At 39.3% G+C, this 20,434-nt stretch overlaps 1 long non-coding RNA gene across 1 annotated transcript; it reads left to right on the top strand.

The window, feature by feature from the left end:
• Positions 1 to 1,044: 1,044 nt before the first annotated feature.
• LOC115413298 (uncharacterized) lies at positions 1,045 to 12,783 on the top strand. The gene is made up of 3 exons (XR_003934446.1): positions 1,045 to 1,207; positions 11,064 to 11,071; positions 12,764 to 12,783. It is a non-coding gene; the product is annotated as an uncharacterized LOC115413298 (long non-coding RNA).
• Positions 12,784 to 20,434: the final 7,651 nt, after the last annotated feature.

The raw sequence follows: 20,434 nt of genomic DNA, 5'->3' as shown, positions 1-20,434 counted from the left end.
AGTCACAACCAGATGTATTTGCAACTATAGTATCTCTGTGTTTTCCAGCATCATCATGTGGGTTAGGAACTGTCTGACAATCTGGGTATGAGGTTTGCATGGTAAAACCATCATAAGTGAAAGAGTCAAGTTAAATAAATGCACCCATTTATTGGCATGTGTCATTTTCACATGGCAGTTTGACACATAGATAGATAGATAGATAGATAGATAGATAGATAGATAGATAGATAGATAGATAGATAGATAGATAGATAGATAGATAGACAGACAGACAGACAGACAGACAGACAGACAGATTAGAATAATCAGTAGAATTTCATATTTCAGAGCTGTGAGTTCCTGTGGGTTATAAGGGTGTTAACTGCACAGCTGATGTGATAATGAAGCACCTTCAGGTTCAAATATGCTAACAACAGGTTTGTTCTCTGTGACAATTCAGAACAAAAACTAACGGTGCTGACGTACACACTTCAGCTGCTTGTTATTAAAATAATATTCCCTACTACTAAGGAATACCCTGCTAGTATTGTTTATATGTATGCAGCTGTGGAGTGCGATGATGCCCTGACATTTCTGTATTTTGATCAGATAGATGACATGTGACTGGGGGTCCTGTGCTAGTTTGTTTCATTGTAAAATCCCAGTCTTTTGGTCTTTCAACCGCATTCTTGAAAAGGTCGGCATTGCAATATTAGCTCATATCTAGAAACTTGTTGATATCCAAATCTTTTGATGATGATGATTTAAAAGCAGTTGTTTCTCCTGACTAAAAATGGGGCCTTTATTGGCTTCTACAGCCATACATCTTTACTCCAGCCTACAAAACTGTTGGCTAATTGGATTAGAGTAAACAAACAGAGGTGACTAAAGCGACAAGAGACTGTGAGTCGCAAACTGCCAGCTGAGACCTATATTCTAAAAACTCTCTCATGGGTTTGATTACTATATATGTGTGTGTGTATATATATATGTATGTATGTATGTATAAACACACACACACACAAATATACCCAGTGACTGTTACTCAAACCTGAATAAGGCTATATTCAAACAGTAGGTTTTAATATACAATTTGGATTTTTGGGTGAAATCCGATCTTTTTGTGGGCTCGTTCATATTACAAATTAAATGCGACTTCTATCAGTTTTGAGTATGAACTGAATGTGACCCTGAAGTGACCCACAGGCATAAAAGAGGTTCTGATGTAATACCATGCGGACATGCACTGTGTTTATGTACGTAAATATGTTTTTCCCACCGCTCCTCCTCTTGGGACACAGAATTGTGATGTGTTGCATTTCAATGAGCTAAAGACCAAATAAATGCAACCTGGCCATTCAGACTGAAGTCACAATGCAAAATATCAGATACATATCATATTTAGGACCACATATGAAAGTGGCCTGGGTTGGATTTGAAAAAAATTGGATTTGTGCTGTTCAAACTGTCTTTAACAGATTGGATACAGGTAACATATGAGCAAAAAAATCACATTTGAGCCACATTTGCCTGCAGTCTGAATGTAGCCTAATATGCACATACAGGGGTTGGACAAAATAATGGAAACACCTTAAAAAATCAACAAAATATAATTTAATATGGTGTAGGTCCGCCTTTTGCGGCAATTACAGCCTCAATTCTCCGAGGTATTGATTCATACAACTTGTGAATTGTTTCCAAAGGAATTTTAAGCCATTCTTCAGTTAGAATACCCTCCAACTCTTTTAGAGACGATGGCGGTGGAAATGGACGTCTTACTTGAATCTCTAAAACTGACCATAAATGCTCAATAATGTTGAGGTCTGGGGACTGTGCCGGCCATACGAGATGCTCAACTTCATTAGAATGTTCCTCATGCCATTCTTTAACGATTCTAGCTGTATGGATTGGGGCATTATCATCTTGAGGTGAAGGTGTTTCCATTATTTTGTCCAACCCCTGTATGCCATTAATACACCCCTAACAAAACTGGAGCATTGACGTTTACTGAACAAGTGGTTCCAGGCACAACAAACCCCACCTCTCGCACGTATTGTAGCTTATTTTCGCATCAATCCAGCTGATGTCATCATGTTTTTGCATGTGCTGATGTCAGCATATCAATTACCTCTATATATGTGCCAAGTCTGAAGTAAATTGAAACAAAATTGATGTTTTTAGAGACATTTGAAATTTTGCCCATTATAAGTAAATAGGAAAAAAAAAAACAAGATTTTAACAATTCATAAAAAATGTGAACTTTGACCTACTTTTCCCAAAATGTAATGACATCTATTCTGGGTCACTGGCAATCTATAAACCCAATGTGGCGTGAATTCAACCAATAGTTTTGCTGCTAAAGTGTTAACAAAGAAACCGAACCAAAAACAATCCCCCTTGCCTCCCCTTTTGGGTGGGGGTGGGGTAATAATAATAATGGAATATTATACTGTACAGACTGTGCATGTAAATATTGTTTTATAATTGACATGGCGGTCAAATAGCTCCATACTTTACACATACTGTAACAATAACAAGGTTCAACACTCCAGCATCTGGATGATGTGAAGGTGTATTTGTCACCTCAGGGGGAGATTAGTGGTGTTCCCATCTCCTACAGGGATAACAGTGGCGTATTCAGCTCACAGTGCAACAGATAACAGCTCAGACAGACAGTTGGATGTGTTTATCAGTACCAGAGGCATTCCCCAAGGCTCCGTACTTATGCCAGCCTCACTCCGCATCTTATGTGGTTAGCTTTGGAGACTGGCCAACTCATTAGCCCATTCATCCCGCTTTCCTTTCCTTTCTCCTCTGTAATCGTCCTTTTTCTCTCCACTTTCCTCCTGCTTTTCCTCTTTCATCTCTCTTGTCCTGTAGCTCCTCCTGTTTCTGCTGCATGCCGTCGTATACCAGTTATTCCGCATGTGTGTGTATGTGTGTGTGTGTCAAGATGATCACTCCAGGCTGATTTACTATGCTGTGGATGAGACAAAGGTGCAGGAAATGGAGGTCAGAACTCATCGTTAGTGGCCAATGAATTCTTAATTAGGGCAACAAATGGTGCAGTGCCTGTAGTGTGGCTGGAGCGCTCCCAAAGCACCAGAGATCACAGGCCGTTCACCTACACTCCTCATGTCGGCTGATTACGGGCTGGACTGCGCAAAATCTGGGTAATCATTAAACTCTGCATCCACAAGTCTATAGAAACAAATGTCATCCTTCAAATTCTGTTAAACCCTTTCATGCATACTGGTCACTACAGTGGACAGCTATTCTACAGCTGTTCTCTTGTATATTCATGGATTTTGTTGTTCTTTTTGTTGTTGTTTTTTTTTTTGTTTTGTTTTTTTTACACATATCTTTATTAAAGTTTTAAGACACTACATATCTTTTCTGACATGAATTGGTAACATTATGTAGATCCCTCCTGAGCATAAACCCCCAGAATCACGAGCCCTCCCCATAGTTTTCGCACAATTCATCACTGAATTCATGTTTCTGTGCGTCAAAAATTAAACGTGTGGTGTCAAGCTGAGGGGACATTTTTGCAAATTAATGAAAAATAGGTTCATAAGAATTTTTTTTTTCATTATTATTTTTTATGTATTTTTGATTTTTTTAAAATTATTATTATTATTATTATTTTTTTTTTTTTTTTTTTTTTTTCAGAAGAAATTTATCAATCGCATTGTTTTTTTCATGCCTAAAGAGGAATAAAAACGCTCAGGAAAAATTTTTGATTAAGGTTCTCATAATTTGTGCATGAAAGGGTTAAAGCAATTGTTTTCTATGTTTTTGATATGATCAGCCCATTATTGTTTTATGATAAAGACATCCACGGTAAATGAAGAGGCAGAGGTAGCAGCATTATAGAGATAGAGACTCTGCAGGGTGTGAAAGTGAAATGATAAAAAGTGAATTCAGCTTTGTGATTCGAACTATTTATGTGCATTTAATGAGGATGCTGCATGTGAAGGCATCTAACCATTTTCCTCTTGTCTTTATGCTATTGAAAGAGAAACAGTGATACTCTTTCTAAACAGCATTTTAAATGTAGGTCAGGATTAATGTAACTTTGAAGCCTGTTGTAATTGTGCTACACCAAAGTGTTTGAGTCCATACTTTGAGGCTATTTTTAGTATCATTATAGTGTCGTATTGCAAATCTTACAGCTCCTCTTCTGTTTGTGTTTGTGATCATAAAACCACACTAACATAACACAAGACTTCCAAGAGACTAGCTTAGCATCAGTGCTACCCACGCATGTGCACAGTAAACACTCTGAACATCCACCAGTACATCAGTGACCCATTTTAGAGTCAGGGCAGGGGTCATATTTGAGCGATCTTTGAATGTATGCAGTTTCAGCTGTACTTTAGACGTATGTTTGCAGAAATTAGATTAGATAATCGTTACAAGCTCAACTCCACAAAATTTACAACAGTATGGCATACAGGGCCGTAGCACCATATTCTGGGCCCATACACAAAAAGTCCTGATGGACCCCCCTCTGACACACACACACACACACACACACATACACACACCCATCTGCCAAGGGCCTTACCCACCAACACAATGGCTATATCACAGGGCTAACATTATGATTTAACCATAATTCGCAAATCTGCTTAAGCTACTGTATAAGAGAACACAACCACGCAAGACTGTATTTACCCATTATATTTCCTGAGTGTACAAGAATGGGCCAAATTTTTCAACAGCCTATAATAACACTGGGTTACAAAAAAATGTTTTTTGCAAGTTGTCTAGGTTTTTTCAACTGAATTAGGACCATTTTGCACCACTAAATCCAAAAATGACATCTGTTTTTCTCAATCAGGTCAGGTTTTTTTGCTAATTTGATTTTGAAAAATTTGATCTTCTCACAAAATTGATTACATTTTTGTGACTTTATCAGTTGATTTTTCATAGAGTTCTCACCCAAAATAGGTTTTAAGAGAAAAAAAAATCATTTGATCACTTCATTCCTGTTAGGTACAATGGTGTATTCACCGCAGATGTAGCAGAATACGTCAGGCTTATTTTTGCAAGATCTTCTAGTCGAAGCCATTTCATTCACCTGTAATATTAAAAACAACATTAATCATAAATTGGCAAAAGTAAAATCTTCAGAACTCGTTTATTGCAAGAAATATGAAAGAATTTTGTATCATATGATGTGAAAATGCCCATAAATGTAAGCAAAAATGTTAAAAAGCCAATGTAGCATAGTTAAGAAAGTTGACCTGATTGAGCAAAATTAATGTGATTTTTGGATTCAACACACCAAAATTATCCTAAATCAGCTCAAAAAACTTTGTTGTTGACCAGTGTAATATGTCATAAAAGGTAACCAAACAAAACATGACTCAATAGTCATTTTCCTGTAAAGATACAAAAAAGGCAAAAACAAACAGATTTGAACAAGTATTCCAAAAAATAAAAATAGCTCAATTCTATACATTCCAGTTTACTCTACAGAAAATGCCCACTGACAGGTCTTCTTACTGGCAAAATCCCTGATGAGGTCTTTAAAGTCCAATGCTCTTGCCGATGTGCTTTCAATGGAGAGAACTTAGCCTAACAAGCAAGGTGCGTTTCTCAAACTCCGTGTGGAGTGAACCATTGTGCGCTTTTCTCAAGGGGTGTTCACAGAGTAGTGACAGCAGTCTTTACTTTTTTGGAATGCAATAATATACCAATTTATAAAATCTAATGCGTGAAGCTTGCATATAGGTCGATATTCATCATGTAATTTAGTTGAACAACAGGGAAAAAAAATCTTAACTTCCCATGGGCCCCCCCTCTCCCTTGGGCCCCCCCATAGCTGTGTAGGTTAACACCCCTGATCAACAGCTGTGATGGCATATGTACATTTTTCATACTTGTCAAAATAATTTCATTTGTAAATATACTCAGTGCGATTTGTCAAAAAAAAAAAAAAAAAAAAAAACGGAGAGGGGGTTGTGTTGTTTTTTTTGTTTGTTTGTTTGTTTTTGGAGCATGGGGGGGGGGGGGGGGGGCATTGTTTAGGTGAATGTTTGTGCCAGTAATGTAGGATATAGGTGTAAGAAAGCTGTCACATCCTTTCTGTTATTTCAGTTGGTTTGTTGACCCCCCCCCCCCGAGGATGAAATTAACTGAGCAGAAGTAGGGATGTAAAAACCAGAGGGAGGGTTGATCCCCCCAATAAATCACACCCTGAATATACTTCTGTTTTCTCACATTCATGCTTGTTCACATTCCTCACATTCAATAAAATATTAGGATAGAGGTGATTTATGCCAGTACAATGGTGTCTCTCCATCTAAACTCATTTTGTTCTGTCAGATAAAGATGACCAACATACCTTGCAACATTTCGTGCAGCATGCAGCACCGTCTGAGGGGTCTGAGATTATGGGTGTTTAGGCTTGTACCTTTGCCCTTAATGCACATTCAGGTTCTTTTTATTCAATTCTGCATCATAGACAGTGAATTATACAAATCCCCGCCTATCTCTCTATGAAGAACACTGATTATAGCTAACAGGCTATATTGAAGGCGCTGTATCCAGTGTCGTGTCCTATTTATCTAATAGGTACCAGTTTGTTAATGTAAACCAACAATCATCAACATATTCCAGAGTTAGTTGCGGCGTGCCACAAGGGTCGGTCCTCGGGCCCATTTTGTTTACACTATACATGCTGCCTTTAGGTAACATTATTAGAAAACATGGCATTAAGTTTCACTGTTACGCAGATGATACACAACTGTATTTATCGATTAAACCTGATCAGACCAGACAAGTAGATAAACTAAGTTCCTGTGTCCGTGACATTAAAACCTGGATGAGCGCTAATTATCTTTTACTTAACCCTGAAAAAACAGAGGTCATTATAATAGGCCCTAAAAATGCAAGAGACTCCCTATCTGACCAGATAGTCACTCTGGACAATGTGAGTGTAGCCTCTAGCACCACAGTTAGAAACCTAGGAGTTCTATTTGACCCAGATCTATCATTTAAACCACATATTAACCAAGCCTGCAGAACCGCCTTCTTCCACCTGCGCAACATAGCCAAAATTAGAAATATTCTTTCTAAAAATGATGCAGAAAAATTAGTTCATGCGTTTGTTACATCTAGATTAGATCACTGCAACTCCCTTCTCGTAGCATGTCCTAAAAGCTCTCTAAAAAGTTATCAACTGGTTCAGAACGCGGCAGCGAGACTACTAACAGGAACAAATAGAAGAGAACACATCACCCCTGTGCTCCAAGCCCTTCACTGGCTTCCAATCGAGTTTAGAATTAGATTCAAAATCCTCCTCCTCACATACAAGACCATTAATGGTATGGGCCCCTCTTATCTCAGAGATGCTCTGGTGCCGTACCATCCCAACAGAACCCTTCGTTCTCAGAATGCAGGTCTACTGGTAGTTCCCAGGGTCTGTAAAAGTACAGTAGGAGCTAGAGCCTTTAGTTACCAAGCTCCTGTTTTATGGATTCAGCTTCCAGTTAACATTAAAGAGGCCGACACAGTCTCTACATTTAAGGTCAGGCTAAAAACATTCCTATTTGAAAAAGCTTATGGTCAGGCTAGTTCAAACCAGACTGAACCCACAGTTCAGTCTAAGCTGCCCTAGGAGCAAGAATGCTGGGGGAAGTACAGGCACTGAGTCCTATCACCTGTTTCTGGTTCTACGTACCATTCTGGTCTGCACTTATATTTTTAATATTTAGCCAACTTAGTTTGTGCAGTGCTATTCACCCGATGTCCCCTTTCCCCACTCCCCTCCGGGGGAGTGGCTACTTTTTCAGTTGTAACCACTTGGGAGCCAATGACGACAGGATCTGCGCTGACCCATCTGTGTCCTGCCCTGTCCTGTGTCCTGACCCCCTCCCCCACCTGTCTGGATAGACGTCCTCGGCCTCACCACTGTGGATGGGCCTCCTCGCCCCTGCCTGTCTCATCCAGCGGGATGGACCCCCCATGTGTCCACCCTACTGCATCCTTGTAGACTAGAACTACATCTGCAAATGGACGTCCATCAGTCCTGCTGCATCTATAGCCTGTCCGTCCATGGGAGTGGATCTCTCCTTCACTGTGGTTCTCCCCGAGGTTTCTCCCTTTTCCCACTGGGTTTTGAGTTTTTCCTTGCCGAGAAGGAGGGTCTAAGGACGGGGGATGCCCTGGACACTACTCATTTTCTTGCTGTTCATTTGACTGTTGTTTACTCTAACTGACTCTGTAAAGCCCTTTGAGATAACCTTGTTGTGATATTGGGCTATACAAATAAAGTTGAATTGAATTGAATTGAATTGTCGTCATCATGGTCATCTTCGTCATCACCATCGTTACCATCAGCATCTTCGACAATGGCGTCTTTGTCACTGGCGTCTTCATCATTGGCATCTTTGACATCAGCGTCTTCATCATTGTCTTTGTTACCACCTTCTTCAAACATCTTCTCTGACTAAACTACTGGTCAAATTCATTTCAAATTTAATATGTATCTTCCTTGGGATAATGTCTACAAAGTTTGGTAACAGTTTTGACAAATTTAAATTTTTCATGAATTTTTGAAATATTAAAATTTTTCCCTTACTTATAATGCTCCATATGTTAATGGTTTAGAACATGGAAATGGTTACAGATGTAGTTACTATTAAGCACTGATGGGAAGTCATATATGGACTTAATTTGTTGTTATCCTCCAGTGAAAGTACCACCTGCTTCTACTGGGAGGTTGATCTCCTGCATCAAGACCACAGGACTGTAACATAGCAGCAGAACCTGACCACCTCACAAATTCAAGTTGTTATTGACCACTTTTACACGGAGTTCCCAGAAAAAAGGTGAGATGATGATCCCACCTTTTTTCCACCATTGACCGATTTCCACAGCCAAGCCAAAGGAGTAACAGAGGTGAGACAGGCTGGACTTCTACACAGTGGACCTGTGTTCTGGAATCTAAGGGGCGGTGAGGCAACGCACCATGTCGTGTGATGTATAACTTGTGCATTGGAAATACCCTTAGCATAGAGCTCTCCAGAGTTGGCCCGTCTTTCACCGTTCCACAAATGTTAGCATGGATAGAATCCTCCATCCGAAATAACAACAGCTTGCAGATCTCGGCGTCTCCCCAGTTTGACATCTTTCTGGTGGCGTTGATATGTTTGTTTACCGTACATAACCCACGCTCATTTTTAAATCCCTCAGCATTGGGGTCGCACACGCAATACATCATCAAACACATTACATAGAATTCCATCATCATGATTCCACCTTTATCACGGCTCTCTTAGTACCGCCAGAGGCGTTACAAAGCTGCGATAAAGGTGGGACCAAATGATCCCACCATTTCGTTTACACAGACGTCATTCCAGAATAAATGTGAAGAAGTGCTGTGGAAAAGTGCTATTGATTCTTGATAGAACATACCAGTGCGCTACAGGGCCATTGTGTCCTATTTTTTGAAGCATTTCCAGACTTTCCCTACCTTATTAATGAACATGTTCTTTGAAAAGGGGAAAATCAACTCTGTATATTAGTTTTTCCCTCACAGTTGCCCTAGTGTTATTTTCCACCAGTTTTGCCATCCTTTTCTATTCCCCTTCCATCCATCTCTTGCTTCTTCCCATCTGTCCTCTCATCCTCGTGTGGTACATCAAATGTCCCTGGCCTGGCTGTGTGCTGACAGGCAGCCCACTGACAAGCTCTCAGGCCATTCTGAGGGGAGCCGAGCCTCCTTTCATGAGGCCCTCGAAGAGACAGTGTCACACTGAATCCACTCTGGAGCCTGGCCAGTGCAGTCAGCCCCGTTCAGAAAACACACAGGAAACAAAGCGTAGGAGTTAGTACATCTGTAAAATACAAGAGAAATGTGAACAAATCACTAAGCGAGAGGTGAGGGATCAAGAAATAACGATTGTCAATTGCAGTCTTCAAACTCACTGTGGACCTCATTAGCTTCCAAACTACAGCATAAATACGGAACAGATCTAATTTTAGCTGTGATATGAGTAGTAAACCAGTAGACATGAGTAGTAAACCTGCCACTGGTGCTGTTATTCCTATTAAATGCATATTATAGAGCAACGTCCAGGTGTCTATACCTGCACTTCCTCAAATGGCCACTTGAGGCTGACTCCAAAAGTACAACCATGTTGAAAGCGCCAACTTCACAGGGTCCAATCAAGGGGTAACACGTGGGCACATTTGGTGTTCAACAGTCTCTGTCATGTCAGCAGACTAACTTATATGCATGTATTATACATATTTGAGTAGGTATTTATGAGCACTTTAACATTATGTAGAGCAAAATTTGGGGAGATAAAATTTTAAGACGAAAAATGTCAAATTACTGTCCGTTAACACTTGGATTTTTTAAGCTTTATGCAAATATTCAAAACATGCGGTTCTCGTCAGAAATTGATATCAAGTCGGACAAAATCGGAGAAAATTCTTCGACCACCCCTTGTTTTCTTCAATTTCTTGTTCATTTTAATGCCTGGTACAACTGAAGGTACATGTGTTTGGACAAATATTATGATAACAACAAAAATAGCTCATAACAGTTTAATTTCAGATGTGATACCTACCCATTTTCCATGTTTTCTTGATAATAACTAAAATCACTTCAGTTTTTACATCAATATCTATGGCATTGTACTGACAAAAACTTTGCTTTTAGGCGTTCCATGTTTTCTTTTCTGTCTGTTTTAGTCACATGATACACACAGGAGTTAGGACTTGAGTGCATAACCATTGTTTTTGATGACTTTTGATGGTCTAATAATTTTTTATATATATATATATATAAATCAGGTATCTCAAGATGCAATACGATACGATTCAAACCCAACACAGAATACAGAAAAATGTTCTGTCACTTTAAGAGACACCTGCGCAAGGTATTCTGGGATGCGCTGCTGGATATGTATGTCACTGTTTAAGGAAGTATCTCCGGTATGTACAGCAGTATTCAATACAGTTGATATAGTAAAAAGTACACATTAAGAAACCACACATCGTCACCTCCCTTCTATGTCGTTCAGATTCAGATACAGACATTACAGTATTCATCCGCTGAGTTCATACTGTTAGTGTGCAGTGTACACATCTGCGAATCCACGGCGTACGTTAACGTGGGTCTGAAGAAAAAAAAAACTTTACCCAAATAAAGAGTAGCACTTTTAAATGCCAGTAAAAATATATTCTATTGAACAGATCGAATTTTATCAATGCAAACATTCAATAACCGACGCATCGCGATATCATTCCGAACTTTTCATTCACTCACAGCTTTTCTACCGGTGCACGTACATGTCAGCAAATCGATACGTATCAGAAAACACTGGTCTACATGGAAAATGCTTCCAGAATAAAAGTAATGAAATTTTACCACATGAGAGTCACTGATAAAGAAAAATCAAGTCAAAAATGGTGGTTGGCTGAACTTTCCAAGATACAGCCTTGGGTCAAAATGTGAAACTCAAGAATTAATGAGAGAATGGGTTTGACTCAAAAGGAATATTTGTCTCAGAGCTACAAGATCTACTTCAAAACACTGTCTGCACATTAGAATACATTCACTTTACAGGTTCTATTTAGTGGAAGATTTATAAAAGTATTATATAAATGTACATAAACCAATATATATGTGTAATAACACTTAATCATATACCTTGAAAACCTCAGCAAACCGGCACTTTTGTCATTTATTTTCCAATTAATCTTATTAAAATACGTAACATTTAGCACATTTGATCTCTGAAGCAAATCATTTCTAAAAAATTGTAGACCAGTGTAATCTTCCTAGCCCTAGTGTCAATACTTTCTCATTCTCAAGAGTATGGACAGATTAGAAAAATGACAGCAGTTTTATCTTTTGTGTCGTCTATGTAAAAGCTTTTCTGTTAATTATGTTGTCCTCTCTTACTTAGAGATGAGATGCAAATAGCCTTTAATGTCCAAGTATGATTGATAGGACAGTTCAGGTAGTCTCTGAGCCTGACTCTGCAGATTGCTAGATTACCTCAGCTGACTGAGCCGAGGGACGGGTTATAATAGGAGCACCTCCCCGGAGCCTTTATGTAATTTCACCTCATGTTAGTGAGGTGGAGACGCCGGGTGGTTGTTTCTGTTCCCCGTATTCTTTCCTTTTTTTTTTTGAACCGTTGGCATGATTTGCATGTACAATTTGTGTGGGTGTATGTGTCTGCGAGTCACATGACTTCTCTCCCAATCTATTATTGAGCATTCTGCCACACTGTGACAAAGTCGCTGCTGATTAATAAGTAAAGACAAGACCCCAGAGGTTGAGATAAAGCCCCGAGCAAATGACAAAGAGATAAATTCATCACAAACAGAATTAAATCTCCCAAAGTAATACTTCAATTTACGGAAGTTCTATGTTTCATTTGTCTCATTTGTTGTTTCATTTAAATCCATCCATGTTGCCCTTTGCTCCAACCGATCAATCACACTTAAGTTTCATCACATGTACTGCTGTGACCTCTAGGAAAGGGTTGTGTGTACCATGAATGTGTATGTCAGTGTGATACAACTGAACTTTAGCCTCTGTATATGTGCTTTTTTCTAAAGGATGTGGGACTGAACACCAAGATGTGACAACAAGCCACTGCTAAGAACACAGTCCTGAGCCACTATATCTGATTATCCACACAGGCTCACCTCCTCCTGAAATGCACACACAAACACACAAACAAACGCACACACACTTACCCTGGCTTTCACACATGAGGACTCGCAGCCATATGCACACATGCAGTGACACACACACACACACACACATACACACACAGTGTCATCTTCAAAGGCACCCAGGGGCGGGATGGCCGACGTGACAACAGCCCTAATGAGCTCGCCTGAGTGGGTGACCCTGGCGCCTGGCGAGAGGAGTGGCGTCGCCATGGAGATGCAGAGGCGAAGGGTCTGAGTCATGGTGTCGTGCAGGTGTTTTGGGGAGGATTATCCCACTTAATACCTGTTTATGATCCTTATATGTAAGCAAATTTGAACATTATAGAGACACTAGTCCACTGATGTGTAAGATTACATTTTTAGGGAGAAGTTTGAACCACTATTTCTACTAAAGGAGCTCATTATGGTTCCTGTAAGGTAGTGTTTTTCAACCTTGGGGTCGGGACCCCACGTGGGGTCGCCTGGAATTCAAATGGGGTTGCCTGAAATTTCTAATAATTGATAAAAAAAAAACAAAAAAAAACTTACTAATAAAAAATATATGTTGAGTTGACAGGGACAATCCCAATCCATAAAAGACATGACAAGCTGAAGCTGAAACTGAAGCACTGTGGTACTGTTTATCTGTCAAATGTTCATTGTGGTCAGTTTCAGATGCTGCAGCTCTTTCATAATTCATAGTTTGAGTTATTGTTTGTTCAGTATTAATTCTCAGCCTTGTAAATACAAGCTGGACTGACTGTACATATCCAAGGAAAATTAAATCCTCACTGTGCAGTAATCTACACCTGGATTTTCTGCCTCCGTCCATAATAATATACATTATATAGACTAAATGTCATCTAAAATTCATGTTTATTTGCAACATAGTATAGCAAACTAATACATGATCAAAAACAAATTAATTTTAGTAAAAAAAATGTCTCCATTTTGAATGTGTGGGGTCGCTAGAAATTTGTGATATTAAAATGGGGTCATGAGCCAGAAAAGGTTGGGAACCACTGCTGTAAGGCTTTGCTTTTGCAGTTTTCCCGTATTACTGTACTACAGGATGTATAAAAAAAACTATACATTTTGAAAAATTACCCCCACTTCCACATTTGATAATTTTTCGAATTTTCTTTTATGGACGTCAGTAGGTAGGGGATTGGTGGATATTTGTCCAAATTTACAGACCCAGGTTTTCATGCATGAGTGAGCAGGGGCAAATTGCACGATCCAAATTAAAACTGGTTTGTGTGAAGTAGCGGTGGGATTTAAATCCAATCAAAGGTCTTGGGAGGGGACAATGTGCATCCATCTTGTTTTCCACAAAATTGCCAGGTTAGGGTTAGCCCTAACTTGGCCTAACTTGGCCTGTCCTCAGTGACATTTTCAGGCCTAAACAAGTTGAATTAACTTTGAAATGCAGGAACAGCTGCCATGGGTGAAGAAATGAAACTGACATGTTGGCCAAAGTGTTAATGCTATATTCTGGTAATTTTGTGGAAAACAAGATGGATGCCCATTGTCCCCTCCCATGACCTTTGGGGTGGCCATGGCTCAGATGGTAGAGTGGGTTGTCTAATAACTGAAGGGTTGGCAGTTCGAATCCCGCTCTGTCCATATGCTGTTGTGTCCTTGGGCAAGACACTTCACCCTCCTTGCCTCCAGTGCTGCTACTCACACTGTTTGGTGTATGAATGCGTATGAATGTTCGGTGTTGGTTGGAGGGGCCGTAGGCGCAGATTGGCAGCTACGCTTCCGTCAGTCTGCCTCAGGGCAACTGTGGATACAAATGTCGTTTACCACCACCAGAGGGAGAATGTGAGAGTGAATGAATGATGGATCCACTGTGTGCGGTTTGAGTATGGGTTCATAGAAAAGCACTATATAAATCTAATCCATTATTATTATTATTATTATTATTATTATTATTATTATTATTATTATTATTATTATGACCTTTGATTGGATTTAAATCCCACTGCTACTTCACAAAAAACAGTTTTAACTTGGATTGCACAGTTTGCTCCTGCTCACTCATGCATGAAAACCTGGGTCTGTAAATTTGGACAAATATCCACCAATCCTCTACCTACCAATGTCCATAAAAGAAAAAATCCAAAAATGATCAAATGTGGAATTGGGGGTAATTTTTCAAAATGTATAGTTTTTTTATACCCCCTGTATAACACGGTTTTAGCAGTCTGAGTAAGTGGTTATTATTCTTCTTGTCAGGCCCAACCATGACACATTTAGGGTTTTGAAGTGTATTACGATGACTGTGTGCTCCCTGCTCTTTCATCATCATCATCATCATCCTCAAAAGAGAGAAAATGAGAGAGTGAAAGTGAGAATGCAAGAGTGTAAAAACGAGAGAAAGACAGAACCGAGAGCAATGTGAACAGCTCCGGGGTCCTCAGTGTGCTCAGTGATGATATGCGGGGTAATGAACTTCCAGACTTTATGCATCAGAAGCGTGACACTCCACATTGCCTTGACTGTCAGCAATTTCTTGCCCTGTATCGGTGAGATGAGGCCCCCCCATAATCTCCTTCCATCCACTCCTTACCAGCTTTTGAGACTCGCTCTGTCGACTTAAAGCCTGCATTTCATTTGTCAGCCTAATGGTGAAATTTGTAAGGAGTTTAAAGTCATGCTTCTCCTGGAGGTGTCATGTGGAGTTGTCAGTGGTGTCACTGGGGAAAGAAGTGAGTTTGCTACTTGGTTTTAAAAGTAATCACTTTAAACTCGAACAAGTCGGAGTGGCATGTTAAATGTATAGCTTACAGTACAGAGTATGTTTTAGACCTTATAGTGAATATTAATGATAGAGGTAACATGAGTATTTTCTATATGTCTTAAAACATTTTTGGGATCATAGTAGTTATAATGTCATCCAAAATGTTGGCGCTTGTTTCGTATTTAACCTGTAAAGACCCAATACTACTTTTCTAGTGGTTCCCAAATGATTTTTTCTCCCTATTTAAACTTTCTCAAATGATTTATCACCACATATTATAATATTACCCTCTGATTTTTCATTGTGAATCATGTAATTTCCTATATTTAATTTGGATTTTCATGAAAACTCACTGTAAATTCAAAGGTTATTACATCAAAATGGGGAAAACTGAAGAAAACGTGACTTTTTCAGCAAATATATAAATAACTGAACATAAAACAAGTGTCTCCAAATACTGTCAGTGATCAAACTTCATGGGTTTTACTGGTATTGTATAGTGTTGTATAAGATGATGGTGTTTCCACGGTAACTATGGCTATAATCTCTCATATTTACATGTATAGGTCCATTAATACCAACTGTCCCATTTTTAAAATAAATAAATAATTCATTCATTCAACGACGGAGCCTGAACATCCAAATGGGTCATATCTGATGACCATGAAAAGATGACTAACTGTATTTTACACCAATTATTTACATGTATTGATAGGATTTGTGGATCAACAGGTATTAAATATTTTACATCAGTAGATGCTTTTGCTTTATGGGTTCATAGACAAAGAACCAGAACACTGCATTAGTTCAGGCTCACAAAGTTAAGTTCAGCCCACACACAGATAAAAAAAAAAAAACAATCTCGGTGCCATCTAGGGTTGCTACGATGTCATGGTGTTACAATTAATCGCGATTTTAAACGTCATGATTAATTAATCGTCAAGGCTGCCAAAAACCGTGTCATAAAGTACGGTAGATTAAGAGCAGAACCAAAGACATGGCAATATGTGCTTCCTGCACGGAATGAAAGCAACGTTACACAAGCGCTGAATTCAACGGCCGTTTCTCAATAAGTGTTTTTATCTGTTCTTCTTGTGTTCTCGTGAAACGTCATCAGTCGAGGCCCAAGCACTGTTCCAGTTGCAAATTCACACAAACCAAGAACGCATGGAAAACCCGGATGTTGTTCTTGTCTGCTAGCTTAAACCAGGATGCACTGGTTGGTGACTCATGTAGACTTGGCTGGGAAATAATTCCCAAGATGCAGTTCGTGCCGGGTGGTTATGAACCCGTCAGTTCGGCTGGGAGCCAGTCGGCTTGCCCGGCTGAACCGACGAAATGAATTACAGTTTTGAAAATATACAAAATGTATAAATGTCATGTAAATACTAGTACAAATGTATTGAAATCAAATTGAGTGACATTGTGGTGATCTGAGGGAAATACGTAGGGAGCAGATGGTGGAAATACAGCAGAGACAGGGAGGAAAGTTCACAAGTACACAGCTGTTCCAATTACAGATAGACTTGTGCTCTTAGGAAGTACGTTCTCTGAGACTATTCTTACCAAGACCGTACTCTGCATTCTTGGTATAAACAGCTAACATTTTACAAGTGAAAATAACAGAGAAGGAACAAGCTGACTTTCTGTCTCAGGGGGGTGGACATATTTCTGAATTGTCTTAACCGTAAATATATTTTCAGTGCAAGCTTACTTTTGTTTTCGTCGAGTTTGCGTTCACTACCGTCATCTACGCCACTTCAGGCTACCATTGCACAACCCATTCACAACTATCTGTAGAGTAAGGCCATTTTTCTCCAGTAGTTCAGATTGTCATTCAAGCTTTGGGAGGGTTAACTTGTGAATTGATGCAGAAAACACGCTCTGTTTGATCACAAGGCAAACTGCATAAAATACAGTCACGGAAAAAATTATTAGACCGCCCTTGTTTTCTCTAATTTCTTGTTCATTTTAATGCCTGGTACAACTAAAGGTACATTTGTTTGGACAAATATGATGAGAACAACAAAAATAGCTCATAAGAGTTTAGTTTCAGAGCTGAGTCCAAAATGTCAAATTACTGTCCGGTAACACTTGGATTTTTTAAGCTTTATGCAAATATTCAAAACATGCGGTTCTCGTCAGAAATTGATATCAAGTCGGACAAAATCGGAGAAAATTCTTCGACCACCCCTTGTTTTCTTCAATTTCTTGTTCATTTTAATGCCTGGTACAACTGAAGGTACATGTGTTTGGACAGATATAATGATAACAACAAAAATAGCTCATAACAGTTTAATTTCAGATGTGATACCTACCCATTTTCCATGTTTTCTTGATAATAACCTAAATCCCCTCAGTTCTTACATCAATATCTATGGCATTGTACTGACAAAAACAGTGCTTTTAGGCATTCCATGTTTTCTTTTCTGTCTGTTTTAGTCACATGATACACACAGGAGTTAGTACTTGATTGCATAACCACTGCTTTTGATGACTTTTGATGGTCTAATATTTTTTTTTCCATGACTGCAGTCTGATGCGCCTGTAGAGACGACGGCCGACATTCAAACAGGTAATTACAGTTCAAATTCTAACTTTTCACCTCATTCTCAAACAAATGTTCAAAGTTCAAATAAAAAGTGACAGCCCTAATAAGTACTGTTCTGAAATTAATTTGCACAAAATAATCATAGTAATCGTGAAACCGCGATTATTTCTCTGACGATAATCGTAGCACTACAACCTCTAACCGCTGCCTCTCTAGTGCCCGCCCACATCAGCTGGTTCTTCTCATTCTTGGCGCCATATTTAAACTGCTCAGCTTGGATAACATTCCTGCTTTAGTCTGCCTCCGTTTTCTGCTTTCCTTGCAACCCAGATCTCTGCCTTTTCATGCTGTGTTTGACTTAATCAAATGTCATGGTGTTGTCATTGATGTTTCGTTCCCCATGGGGTGGGTCTTGATGCAGCTTTTTCTGTGCAAAAACATGGAAAGGCAGGGGATTGCACTTCTTTCTCAGACTTTTCAAAGTATGCACATGCTCCCACAACAGATCCATACTGCCAAATATAACATGCCATGAGTTTTCTTTTGATGAAAGTGGACCTGACAAAACTATATATATTATTGATGTGAAGCCACAGCGACCCCCCACCCCACCACCCGTTCCCAGTTGCTGACAAGCCTGAAGTCTGTAGCAAATATCTGGTAGTTCATCCCAAAACCTTGTGAATCTTAGTCATCTTGGTAAATAATCATACTTTAGTGGAAATTATGCTGCGTTCCAGGCTGGTTTTTGAGCCCATGAGTCATGACTTCAAACCACGACTCACAACTTTGAAATGTTCCAGGCAAGTCACGCCAAACTGCCTGAGCGCAAGGAATTGTGGTAGCTAGATGTAAACTAGTGATGGAACTTTTGGCTCTTTGAAGGGAGCCGTTCCATCAGGAGCCGTTCACTGAAAAGAGTCGTTCAAAAGACTGGCTCTGTTATGTTTTTTACATTATTTTGAAACACCAATGTTTTAATGACTAAACGGGCTACATGCGATGATTGACATTACATTTTAAAGGTGTTTAATTGGCGCGGAAGTAAATATTACCTTACTATAAAAAAGAATAGTTAGTTCAAATGTGTGGGCTAAATCCATGACATGAGAGGTGACATTAGGCAAATGCTGGAATTAGACCAAAAACATCACGGTACATTATATGGACTAGTCTGTAGCCTAAAAATGGAGAAGAAAATAAAAAATTTTCTCATGAAATAACATTTTATTCTCCTCAAAACAAGACCAATAAATGTGTGTAAACATACGGAAAGAATTGCACAAAACACAACAGTGATTAATCACTGCAATGACTTAAATACCTGAACTGTAGTGCAATTCTCAGAACAAGAACAATATGTTGGTAAATTGACAGGCAATCAGAAAACTCACTCCTTAAAAAAAAAAAAAAAAAAAAAAAATGAACACCTCTTTACAAAGACTTGGTTCCCATCGTTCATTTCAAAGAGCCGTTCAAAAGATTCGATTCGTTCGTGAACATCACATCACTAATGTAAACAAACCAGCATGGTAGACCGCACACTATGTTCATTTACAATCATTTCTATCGCCAAAGGTGTTTGCTCTTTGCTTATTTGAGGGAAACAGAGGAGTAAAAATGGCGCTTAAGACAAGAGAAGCTGTTATACCTTTTATGTTATGTTATTTGTATATTTGGATACATATTTGGTATTCATTTATTCTTGCACTCATTGGACTGAAAACAAGCTAACACTAGAGTAGCTGCTGATTATACAGAACAGGTAAATTGCAGGTAAATAATATCAGAGTAATACCTCGTTTTAATAAACTATCTGCATGAACACCTGTTCCATGGGGGCTGCCGTTGCTACGTGACGTCAGAACTCGGAACTGGGAGTACATTGATCTAGTACAAGTTCACGGGTGAGAAGTCACAGGTTTGACTGCCATTCCAGTGCATTTTCAGCGGTAGAAGGTTGGAAAAACACAAGTTACAGGTTGCCTGGAACGCAGCATTAATCTAAAACAGTGAGGTGTTCTTTCAGTTCCAGTCCTATGAATCAGCACCAGCCTATCCAGCATGTGATCTAGAGAGGAAAAACCAAGGTCACTCAGTCTGAGCTGGTGTCCAGGTGCCTAATACTGGACTCAGACTACAGGATTTCCAGCCCACTTTACCCCAGAGTCACCCCTTTTTGTTTACTGTGTCCTCACAAGATCACGTGATGTGCTCCCTCGGGCCTGATCATCTTAATAATGTCCTGTAGTGTCTGATGCACCACTATTTTCATTCTTTTGTAGTAGAGCTCCGTAATAAATCTAGTCACAGTCACAGTGTCAGCCTGTGCTACTAAAGGACGACAAAAAGCTCCAATTTAATTACAAATGTTTACATAACTCTTGTCTGGACTTAAATAATATATTATTCCTTGTTTTTACCACGGGCCATCGGGCACATTTGGACAAACCCTGGTGGTT

Source organism: Sphaeramia orbicularis, chromosome 22 (assembly GCF_902148855.1).
Source record: "Sphaeramia orbicularis chromosome 22, fSphaOr1.1, whole genome shotgun sequence".
NCBI classification, from domain to species: domain Eukaryota; kingdom Metazoa; phylum Chordata; class Actinopteri; order Kurtiformes; family Apogonidae; genus Sphaeramia; species Sphaeramia orbicularis.
The sequence above is the reverse complement of the archived record's forward strand: the minus strand, read 5'-3'. Positions and strand labels throughout refer to the sequence as shown.